The sequence below is a fragment of the Ailuropoda melanoleuca genome, chromosome 4, assembly GCF_002007445.2.
Source record: "Ailuropoda melanoleuca isolate Jingjing chromosome 4, ASM200744v2, whole genome shotgun sequence".
Lineage (NCBI taxonomy): Eukaryota > Metazoa > Chordata > Mammalia > Carnivora > Ursidae > Ailuropoda > Ailuropoda melanoleuca.
The window spans coordinates 72,744,522-72,757,032 of record NC_048221.1 but is presented as its reverse complement, the minus strand read 5'-3'; the positions used below and the strand labels follow the sequence as shown (position 1 = coordinate 72,757,032).

At 44.8% G+C, this 12,511-nt stretch overlaps 1 long non-coding RNA gene across 6 annotated transcripts in view; it reads left to right on the top strand.

Moving 5' to 3' along the window:
* LOC109488575 overlaps positions 1-12,511 on the top strand; it is a 63,300-nt gene that overhangs the window by 26,654 nt on the left and 24,135 nt on the right. For all 6 annotated transcript variants that reach the window (XR_004624877.1, XR_004624874.1, XR_004624872.1 and 3 more), the window contains exon 3: positions 1,812-1,905. This is a non-coding gene — a long non-coding RNA (uncharacterized LOC109488575). The remainder of the gene's footprint in view (positions 1-1,811; positions 1,906-12,511) is intronic.

Here is a 12,511-nt window from a genome sequence, read left to right as displayed (position 1 = left end):
TTTAAAGCAGTTAATTACCTAAATGCAACTTTCACAACTGACATTTGTGAAGTACTAAATGTCAAAAGCTATATTTTTAAGTTCCATGCACAGAAGACACTGTTAATCGCTAAAATTTATTTGGCTTGAGAGACCTATTTTGTCCTCACTGCACTGGCTACACATTAGCCAGAGAATGAGAAGTTTTTTTCTCTTTGTTGTGTTTTTAACATGTATGCTGTGAAAAAAAGATGAGAAAGAACCACAACAGAACAGAAGAGAAAATGGAGTTTAATGAGGGAGTAGAAATATGTTAAAGAGAATATGGAAATGCATGGGGAATAAAGAGAGGGTTTGTTGTTTGCTATTTTGCAGGAGGGCAGGAGGGATATGTTGGTTTTTGTTTTGTCTTGCTTGTTTGTTTGCTTTGAGCACATAGATGAATACTTAAGTGTAGGTAGAAAACCAAAATCAGAGAAGAGAATGCAGCAGCAGACAAGGAATTTTAAAGGAACATTCTAGACAGGTGTTTGCTGCAGTAGGGTGGTTTTGTTTATTTGTTTTTGCAGTAAGGAAGTTCAGACAGCAAGGCAATGTCTGGATAGGAAACATGGATTGATGACAAATGGTTGTGTGAGATACTGGCTTGTTTATCATTAAAGAATTATGTAGGCATCAACCTGGATATATATAGAGCCACAGTAGCCTACACCTCACCCACTTATTGCCTACTCTTGGAAACCATCCACATCAATACAAATACGAAGAAGTAGAAAAGTTCCAGAAAGGCCTCAGAAATGACTTGAGGACTAGCGACCTACTGCCTGGGGTAAAGCACTTTGGAAAGAAGACTGAATGGGAACATGATTAAATTTTATGAAAATATGAATTTCATATACTGTATAATCAAGAATGACTCACCAGATTATCCAACACTAAAACTAGGGGGAGAAGGAGCCCTTGAACTTTGAAAGATGTAATTTTAGAACATGTAAGAGGAAATTATACTTTACTTTTTGAGTTATAAATTGGTCATACCAATAAGTGATACAGACATGAACAAAATGAATGCAATAGGAATTTAGGCAACTGCATGGAGAAAGAACTCATTGTGAGTTCTTTAAAGGGAGGTAAAGCTATTTATGATATGTCTATAATTTTGTAAAGATGATGTACTGAAGATCAGTTTTATCTTTCCACAAAAACATCTCTCATCTCATCTATCAGAGTAGTCTTCTGAATGAACGATACTTGGCCTTACCAACGGGGACATCCAGTACCTAGCACAGTGCCTGATATGAAGTAGGCTGTTGGTCTTTGCTTGATTTGCTGAATCTCTTTTGTACTTCAAACATGTATGGCCTTCAGAAAACTGAACTGATCTTGTTTATCTAATATCCTAATATTTAATTTGGATGTGGAAGTCATTTGAGCAATGCAGATGATTGTCATTAATAAATAAACAAATGGTATGAATTGCTATTAGCAATGGGATGTTAATGCATAGGATGAAAGACCGGGTTCCATTGTGGTTTCTGCTACTGCCCAAGGAGTGGTCCATTTCCCCGGATAAGTAAAATGACACAGATAAACAAGACTAGACTGAGGCAGATAGCTGCCTTAGTGGGCCAATCCGGTATTGCTTCAAACCCAGATTCTTTACAAATGGGTGTCATGTTTACTTAAAGGCAGCCTGACAACCACAGGTGAAAGAGGATAGGATCAGTCTCTTTTCTATTGGCTTGAATAATTTAGTTCTGACCCAAACTTGTACCCTGTCCTCAACAGAAGAGCTCCGCCATTAACTCCACCCCAATCCTCTTTGATGGCAGGTGAGTGAACTTCTGTTGTTCGAGCAGCCCCCTTGGGAGCCTCAGCAGTGCCTTGGAAATCTCCCACCCCAAGCAGCTTCCTGAGATGTTCTGAGTAAGCATAATTGTCTCTGTTTCATTACGTTTTGGCATACAGATTGAGTTTACATGTCATTTACAGAATGATGCCTGGAATTCTACCCTTAATTCAACTCTTCAGATAAAACAAAAGGAAGAGTGAGAAACATTGTCCAGTAAATTTAAGATTTTTACTTAAATAGTTTACAGTAGCCATAGATGGTTACTAGATTGGCAGCCTATGAGGGTAGAGAGTTTGTGTTATTTCTGTACCCATGTCATCCAGCACAGCGTGGGCAGACAGAGTGTGTTTAGTCAATGCTGATGGAGAATGGCACACGGATGACAGAAATATGACAATGCTGGGTCACCACCCTCTCACCCTCTGCTTCCTGTGGTCCATGGAGGCTCCTTAAGGACCACCTTACTTTATTCTCACATTGACTCCAGGTGAGAATGAATTCAAGTTCATGAAAGGAGGAGGCATCTTTGGGAGAGGGCTACTCATTTCATGCTAGAAATAGCACAGGAAATTCAGTTTTTCAAGCCCAACCACTTAAACTATTCTGTGATTTCTGAGCAGCTCAGTATGCTTTGTGCTAGATTGAATTGTATGAATAGCTGGATTTCAACCACTTTTGACCTGTAGAATAGCTCATCACAGTGACAACCATGTTGCTTTCAAAAGTGTGACGTGGTAGAAAGAACATGAGGACCAGATTCTGGAGTTCTGAATTCAAGTCCCAATACTGTGAAACCTTGGAGAAGCCATTTAACCTCCCCATGTCTTGCTTACTCATTCAGTAAATACTGAGCTGCTATTATAATACGCAAGACACTGTGGGGAACAGTTTCTGCCTCCTCTGGGCCCATAGTTTACTTGGGGAGATAAAATTCACTTGCAAAAAATTATAATCCAAAGCAGTATATGAGAAGCTCGAAGTTACATTTTTTTTTTTAAATTAACAGCATTCCCAGCAAGTGCAATTATTTCCTGCTGCAATAATCAGGAGGACAATATAGAATAGAGGACAGTTGAGCTTGGACTGAAAGGATGATTAAGTTTCACTAAACACAGAATTGGGGGAGGGCCATTCAAGCAAGTGACACGGCAGGAGCAAAGGTGCCGAGGCAGAAAGCACGACGCTGTTTTGGTGTGGCTAGACAGATGGTTTGTGTGGGTGGGCCGTGGGAGAGAAGACTAGAAACCTGTTTCTTCCATTGCATGTGCTAAGAGCTTTTTCATTTTAGTTGCTACACTGAATAAATAAATTAAGGAAGGTTGGTAGAAAAAAACCCCAGAATGAAAGGCAGGAGAGCAGACGTCAGCTTTGTCACCAGTTTTCTAGAGCCCTTCAAACGAATCACTTTGGGGCTGTGTTGTCCTCAGCTATCAAATGGAGGTAATTGGGCTAGTCCCTACGTGGTCTAAGGGTTACCAGGGTGAAATGAATAATCAGAAAGAAAACTCTTGGAAAAGGAAAACTACTTTTCCCCGTAACATGAATTGTTACAGATAAGGTAAATTTAGATACTCCTGGTAACAACAAATATGTGTACTTTCTTGCTAGAGTACTGTTCAGGATAATCTCACTTCTTATTTGCAAGTGAAAGAAACTGTGTGAGTGGGGGAAGGGGGAGCTCAGACTGTGATCATTTGGGTCAGCTAGCAATACATATAGCAAAGTCTCCTGGACAGAGGCGTGGACAGAGGCAGTGTGGAGATAGCTGCTTGGCATCAAATGAGAGGCCCATCATGGCACCTGGAGAGAAGCCAGGGGAGCAAACCTCCTGGAAGTAGGAGACTGGATGGAAGAATTCACTGAGCCCAGGAATATCATCAGATTGCAAAAGCCTCCTGGTGTCCTTCCAATTCTACACCATGACCTTGCTCCAGCCTCTCATGACCCATGCACAGGTTGCTGATGCAGAACAGGAAGAAGTGCTCTTTGCCAGTGACTCACCTGGAGCCAGTCTACTTTGGCAGGCAGCCACCAGGCCAGGATGGGTGTGCCTCCATCACAGCTTCTCGGATGAGTCTTGCTGTTTTCAGCCCGCTTTCCTTAGCTCTGAGGTTCCAGGATGGACTCTCTACCAGGTCAGACTCTAAGAACAGCCACCCATTTCTCAAATGGGATTTGGTTTAACAGATTCTTGACTCACAGCAGATCAAGACGGCCATGGAGACATCTCCTATGCAGATCCCAAGGAGTAGGGCTTTTTTTGATGTTTACACTCTGTGGATATGAGAAGGTTACTGGCAGACAGACCCATCCATGTGGCACTGCCACCAAAGCCACAAAGGAGTGGCTGTCTTCTGGGGAGTTTTCCTTGGCTCCCTTGACCAGAGTCACTGCCATCTGTCAGGTCAGTGACCAGATGAGCTCATTTCCCCCAGTGCGGTGAGTTATCCTAGAAAATCTAGACAAAATCCCTATGAAGCAGAGCCTCAAGGGCTCCAGTTTTCATCATGGAGTATTTCCACAGGCATCTTCTTCCTAAGCAAATACTGGAGCCGCCATCTCAAGGAGCGCTCATGGGCAGTTCCAGGAAGGGAAGTGAGGCCTGGGGGGCATGAGTCCGGGGCTGTGTTGAGATGCACTGCACCTATATAGTCTGTTCTCTAGGCAAGCTGATTTGGGGCCAGTATCAGGTGTCTCTGATTGGGAGAATGCTGGGCTCCCTCATTCAGCTGGGGCCATGCCACAGGGAAGCAGGAGTCCCAGAGGAGAGGTGCAAACATAGGGGGAAAGAACCTATGTGTGCCAAAAAGCAATGTCACCAATCACCAGATAGGGACAAGATGAGAAAAACTAACATCGCTCCATGTAAAGAATTAGAGCAACACTTGTCTGGATCCTTTGAGAAAGTTCCTCTTCAAATTCAAATGAGCAAGACACATTCAGTCTGGGGAAGTTCTCCACCATGTAAATCTCCTGGTCTGGGAAATGATACCGAAACACTTCCATTTGAATCTGGAGATAAAAATGCCTGTCATTTCTTTGTCTGCCTGCCACTTACACCAATATTATTTCAGATGGATTGGCTGGTGCATGTGACATGTCTCCACTACCACGAGGTGGATGGGTGTCAGAAAAGTACTGTTTATGGCATTTGAGAGTCTGTCAGTGTCCTAGTACCATAAATGAAGACAAAGGTTAGACCTGAGGTACAACTCCAGGAAGACAAGCACAGAGCCCGGTGGCGAGCTATGAACAAGACTGGCATTTCACAGCAGAGCTGCTGTGAGCAAGATCAGCCTTAACTAATTACACCTTGGCATACATTGGGGAGTTGCTTGGCAGCCCAGAAAAGCCCTGTCAAGACAGGCGAGGGTCTGAGCCGCAAGGTTTTCGATTTGCATGCTGAGCCATCCAGGAGGACCAGGGTCAGATGAGGCCTCTGATTCATGGGGTTAGCCATCCTCTCGCCTGAGTCCTGAGGACATGGCAAGAGTGAGCCATTAGGAACATGTGGGTATGCCGTGTAGGGGTGTGTCACTGCAAGTCTGCAGCATCTAGGTTTATGTTTCTGATTATTCATGACATGTATTTACAATAGACATTGATGCACTGAATGTCATTATTCTCTCCCAACTTGGACTCTGCTAAAAATTTTAGGAAACCTGTCTTTACCATCATAGGTAGTTCACGGAGTTGGGACATGCATGTAGAAGATGTTTCCAGTCCTCAAACAAGGCGGCTTTGGGAGATTCATTGGGTGTGTAAGATTTTCATTCTCTGATACCCATCTTCTGGAAGTGTGTCCAAAATAGTTTCACTAAAGCACAGTTCCAAAAGCAGCGGAATGGACATTGTAATGGCTGGAGATCTGCACCTGGGCTTCCTCTGTGTGTGACTGTGGCACTGGAAAGGGTTTGCTTTCTTTTGTCTTTAAATTTTTTTATTTGAGTACAGTTGAAGGGTATTCTCTTTGAGCATCTTTCCTCAAGAAGTTGAGTAACCCCAACCTGTTCCGCTCACTCCTTTTTTTTCATAATAATATTTTTTTATTATATTATGTTAGTCCCCATACAGTACATCCCTAGTTTTTGATGTAAAGTTCCATGATTCATTACTTGCGTACAACACCCAGCGCACCATGCTATACGTGCTCACTCCTTCACTGTATCCCCTCAATATTTATGGACTCCTTTCCCTTGGAATCGTTTACTGCGTGCTGCTCTGTGATTATTCTTGTCTAGTAAGCCAGAAACTCCCTAGCTGTGGGACCTGCTCTGCCGTTAGCCAGGATTTCCCCAGAGCAGGGCCTGGTTCTCTCCCATCCAGTCTTGCATACTCATGGGGCAGAAACCTGTGCCTCACCTCTTGTCTCCTCCCCAGGGCCTTTGCATTGGCCCTTGACCTCAGGTTGCTGTCCAACCACGTGGCTGCAACAGGACCATGGGCAAAGAGGCCTCCTCTTCACAGTAAAACTTGCAATCATGGCCACAGCTGATTCACAGACCACGGAGTCTGGGAATTTCTGAGAATTCTCAGGTGGCTGGCAGAGTCTGCTCCTTCTTTCCATTCTCATGTGCTCTCCCTTTCCCATTCCTTCCCTTCTCTTTGTCTCATGCTAATTTTCTGTACCCCGGTCTGAAAGCCTTGTACATGCAAGAAAATCTTCTGCATCTGCCTATATGTTTTGCACAAGCTAAAATAAAAGACAAACCCGAAAGGTAAAATATATTGCAAAGCCCTGGCATTGCCCTTGAGTCTTTGCAGTTGGTGGTGTCATTGCTTGTGAGCTGGTGAAGTGGGGAAGTGGAGTGGGGGTGGTTGTGATGGCTATTACAGAGTTTTGGAACCCCTTCTCTGAGCTTCACCACATCATATAGCCCCAAATTATTTGGATCCATTTTGGGGCAACTGCTTGGCCTGGAATTGTCCTCCAAGTCCATTCTTTTCTTTTCTTTTCTTTTCTTTTCTTTTCTTTTCTTTTCTTTTCTTTTCTTTTCTTTTCTTTCTTTCTTTCTTTCTTTCTTTCTTTCTTTCTTTCTTTTTTTTTTCTTTCTATTTCGTGAATTGGCTGCATTTAGCAGAGTATAGTTAGTGTTTTTAATGGCCTGAAAAATGATATCCAGATGCTCCACACAAAGGAGGGGACCTTCCCTCTAATTGTGAGCCTGCCACAGTGATCCTGAGCCTGGTCCCTCCCAGCTGGACAGTTGCCCTGAGCTCCCAGGGGGTCTACCTTGGGAGACCGCCCGGCAGCTCCAACTGGCCCCAAACCCAAGGAAGGAAGGCAAACCATCTGGAATGCATCGTCCAGATCGGCTCCAAACTGCCCAGGCACCCTGACAGCTTTTTGGGACTGCTCGAGGCTTGGATTTAATCCATCAGGCTCTCCAGTCTGAGGCCTCCAGACCTCTCTGTCTCCTTCCAGAATTTGGATCCCACAGAGGCACAATTAGGCGCTCTAGCCACTTCCAAGTTCAGCTGACTCAGGAAAAGGACCAAGGTGTGCTCTGAGAGACACTTTCCAGCAGCTCTTGGACTAGGAACAAATAAAGGAAAAGGAATGGTTTCAGCAAGAGCCTTTCACTTTCCACCTCTTCTGTTCCCACTGCCATATCCTGACCATCCACTCCAGCCCTGATGATTGACACTTATTTGGAGAGGAGAAAGAAAATTTGTCCATTCCAGGATGCTTTGGGGAGCTTTTATTTTTTTTTTTATTTTTTTTTAAAGATTTTATTTATTTATTTGACAGAGATAGAGACAGCCAGCGAGAGAGGGAACACAAGTAGGGGGAGTGGGAGAGGAAGAAGCAGGCTTATAGAGGAAGAGCCTGATGTGGGGCTCGATCCCATAACGCCAGGATCACGCCCTGAGCCGAAGGCAGACGCTTAACCGCTGTGCCACCCAGGCGCCCCATCTTTGGGGAGCTTTTAAAAAGGACAACCTGGCATCTCTTCACCATGTAAAGTCTGAGAGAAAGGAAGGGGTAAACTCTACGGGGGAGGGAGTGGTTAGAAAGAGCTTTGGAACTATCCTCAAACCAAACTGTAGGAAAAGGATTGAGGGTTTAAAAATTTTTTTTCGCTAACACCATAAACCCCTACAAGCTATCAATGCATTCATTGCTAGTTATTTTTTCCTAGAGCAATAAATATTTTGTTAGAATGCAAGACCAAATTGTTCCTTTACAAAGGCTAAACATCCTTCTTACCATTTTTTCTCTACTTCTGATTTGTTTCTTCATAGACAAGAAAAAGAGAATTCCCCCCACATCCCTGACCATGGGAACACAGATTCCAAGTTAATTGGATCCAAATTTAACAGAATCTAGTATGTCTCAAATCAAGCTAGTTCTCCCAAATGGTTAGAGTGTAGTGGCAGTGAATCCCAGAATAACCCAGCATCCCCACCCAAGAGTTGCCTTTGAAGCCTCCAGTATGTTTGGCAGCAGGGTATATTTCACATTCCTGCCTGAGTTGTCCACCTGGCAGTTGTTTCTGTGTCTAGGACTCATCCCTGCTTCTTCCAGCCCCGCTTTTAGTCTCTGCTCACCCCTCTGGTGTTGGCCACCTGGAACCAGGAGATTACAACCTGGAATCAAGATGGAATGCTGCCATTGACACAGGAGTCTCGGCAGAAGTGAGTGGAGTAGGCCACACTTCTGGATATTATTTTCCCACTCTCCCTGGGTCACCCCCACAAAGGCTGCATAGGCGTATCAACATTTGGAGCAAAGAGGAGGTCTTACTGACCCACAGCAAATTAGAGTTGAATAGCAGAAGTCCTCTGGCCACTCCACATAGAGAACCTCTAATTGGCTACTTTCCCCTAGGTTCTAGCTTTCTGCTGGGTCACTTAATCTACACCAGCCTTCTCCAGAGTCTTCTTTTGTATTTGCTCCCTCTCCTCCAGTAGCTACCAATTTTTTATGCAGAATAATTTAGCCAAGTCTTGTCTCCTTGCAGACAATGCCTTTGGAGCATCACTTCCAAATGAAAAGAGGCTTCAAGGTACTATGGTGGATGGGTCACTGTATCCCTTCCCCATGCTGAGGGAAAGCCACGTGAAGCACTTTCCCTCTTTAGGATGTCTTTGTGCTGAATCTCACAGGGCAGATGAAGAAATGTGGCTTGGGTGAGATGGGGCTGGGGAACTAATTCAGTGCCAAAGCTGGCCCTGGGAATGCCAGTGATAGGTAGGCAAGCATCCCAAGGCCATGAAAATCTCAGCTTTGATTTCATACCAACTCAAGCTTGGGATTTCCAATTTGGCAGACAGAGCACAGCCTCAGGGAATTGAAGAGGCAGTCAGTACTCAGAAGACCTCTGGAGGGGCAGATACCATGGAGGAGATCTGAAGAATCTCCAGCAACCAGGTTTGTGTATAGGCCAACACTCCAGCCCAGGAAGAGGATCAATGGACGCATAGTCCCCCACCATTGGATGGTCAGTCAGAGTGGAGCTCCAGCCTCAGAAGGGGACTTAAGCGCTAAGCAGGATAAAAGGGGTTACATATTGGATGCCACAGTCAAAGCGCTGGTGAGCATGGAGGATATAGGAAGAGCTATAACTCAGAGCCAATACGCATGACCAGTGGTTTCCACAGAGGCCTCAGATCTGTGGCATATTGACCAGCAAAGATACAAGGGGAGTAAAATAGGCACTATGCCTGTAGGATGGGCACCTGGCTGTGGGAATGATAGGGTAAGTGAGCTAGGCTGGGTTATTTATGTACTGAGCCAGCAGGGCCAGGGAGGTTGGGCTGGGGAAGGCAGAGGAAGGGAAGCAACAAGGAGACTGGTCATCCTCAGCCATAAAGGAGAACATGCTTATTATTAGAACATCACCTCCCTGACACTCTGGCCATGTACCAGCTTGACGAGGTGGGGAAAGCACCAGATTGGGAGTCAGGAGACTGTTCTGGGCTGGTTCTAGTCAATAACCAGTTGTGGGGCCTTGAACATTTATTTTCAGTAGCTATTGGGCTTCAGTTTCCTTGTCTGTGACATCAGGAGATGGGGTTAACCAAAGATACAGACGTAGTGAAGAGAAGGGCCATATGCACCCCAATGTTCATAGCAGCATTGTCCACAATAGCTAAATCGTGGAAGGAGCCGAGATGCCCCTCAACAGATGACTGGATTAAGAAGCTGTGGTCCATATATACAATGGAATATTACTCAGCTATCAGAAAGAACGAATTCTCAACATTTGCTGCAACATGGACGGCACTGGAGGAGATAATGCTAAGTGAAATAAGTCAAGCAGAGAAAGACAATTATCATATGATCTCTCTCATCTATGGAACATAAGAACTAGGAAGATCGGTAGGGGAAGAAAGGGATAAAGAAAGGGGGGGGTAATCAGAAGGGGGATGAAGCATGAGAGACTATGGACTATGAGAAACAAACTGAGGACTTCAGAGGGGCAGGGGGTGGGGGAATGGGATAGACTGGTGAGGGGTGGTAAGGAGGGCACGTATTGCATGGTGCACTGGGTGTTATACGCAACTAATGAATCATCGAACTTTACATCGGAATCCGGGGATGTACTGTATGGTGACTAACATAATATAATAAAAAATCATTTAAAAAAAAAAAGGAGATGGGGTTAAATCAGTGATTCTTAGAGCCTAGTCCTCTGACTGGCGGCATGAGCATCACCTAGTAGCTTATACAAAATGCAAATTCTCAGGCCCCACCCCGGAACTATTGAGTCAGAAACTCTGCCGGGGGAACCTAGCAATCTGAGCTTTAGCAAGCCTCCAGATGATTCTTTTTTTTTTTTTTAAAGATTTATTTATTTATTTATTTATTTGACAGACAGAGACAGCGAGAGAGGGAACACAAGCAGGGGGAGCGGGAGAAGGAGAAGCAGGCTTCCCGCTGAGCAGGGAGCTCGATGCGGGGCTCGATCCCAGGACTCTGGGATCATGACCTGAGCCGAAGGCAGATGCTTAATGGGTGAGCCACCCAGGCACCCCAGCCTCCAGATGATTCTGATGTACCATAAAGTTTGAGATGCACTAGGCTAAATAATTTCTAAGTCCCTGCATGCTCATATGCCTTCGGATCTGTTAGGATAGACGAAATCAATGTCTCTGTCTCTGTCTCTCTCCCTCTCCCCTCCTCTCTCTCTCTCTCTCTCTCTCTCTCTCTCTCTCACACACACACACACACACACACACACACACACACACACAATACAAGCCACATATAACTTGGCCAGTAAAATACCAGTCTTCTGATGTGGTAGTTAAAAGCTCTGTGAGCAGGTCTGCACTCCATGTTCCAGAAACCCAGCCCACATCCTCTTTCTCATTAGCCTGTCACTAGAATCGGAGCCTGCCTCTACAATGGATACATTACAGTTCTAGTCAGCAGGTGGCAAATTGTACAATAAATTCTTGTCTCCTCTACCTCCTGCCCAATTAGCTGGAGATAAGATAGGAAGATTTACTCTTTTCCACAAGCAAGGTCACAACCTGAAGTGGAAATAGAAGCCAGTTTCCATCCTGGCTCTCCCGAGGCTGCTGCAGCGGATTGGCTAGGAGGCAGGTGGCTCTGCCTGGTAGCAGGGATTTAATAGGCAAAGCGGTGCAGGGAGGAGAACCAAAAGGGAAGAATAGCTGTGCTAAGCCTGTTGCCTTCTAGTTAAAAAAAATTTATAGATCTATTTATAACCTTTCTTGCTCCACAAAGGATTTGAGGCTCTGCCTTCTTGTTGGAAAACCCTTGATGCCAATTCTTGGCGTCTGATGCTGTGGACTTTTCTGAGCTCACGCGGGGGGCCAAGTCTGGTTCACACAGCCTCTGTGGAGGGTATAATGGCTACTCTAAGCAGTGTGTTCTAGAATACCTTCTTCCTGCTCATCCTGTCCTTCCATCTGCCTCACCATGATCCTGTTCCTTTTTGTTTTTTAAACTGCATAACCTGACTCCTGGCTTTACATTTTCCCAGTTAGGTCCAGTAAACAAGATCCACTAGGAAATGTTCAAAAAATCAGTTTGAGGAGTGTTTCTCAAAATTCTGTACACACAGGGAACCCTTCAGCTTCCCTCAGGGGTCTGTTCTTTGTGGGAATGTGCCAACTGATCAATCATCGGTTAGCTACTTACTCTGAGTTGATTTGGGTCAGGGGAGGGGGCAGGATTTAAATCAACTAACACCTGATAAATGGCCTAGAAGAGAGCCAGGCTCATGGTAAATACTCAGTAAGTGTTACTTTAAAAACCAACCAGTCAACCCAGTAACGGATACAGATTTGTACTGGAACCATCCATCTACATCCACTTTGGGAGAAAACAGGCCAGGGCCATGGTTGCAACTAGGTTTATTTCTTTGTGGCACTAATTGATCCCTGTGATTCTGAGTTCCCAATTCTGGCCTCTTTTTCCACTTTCCCTTATCTCCTTAGCCTGGAATAGTACTCAACACCTGAGTCACTCCTAGTTTTGTTTTGTTTTGTTTTTTCATAATAAATAATTCCAGTTCCTTAGTAAACCCCCTCAAAGGAGATTTACAAGAGAGATTTACTGTGTATACAATGTCCCTGGGCCACTGGACTGATAAAAACAAGTAGGGACAAGGTCACCTGAGTGGCTCAGCTGGTTAAGCATCTGCCTTCGGCTCAGGTCATGATCTCAGGGTCCTGGGATCTGAGCTTCCAGCTCAACAGGGA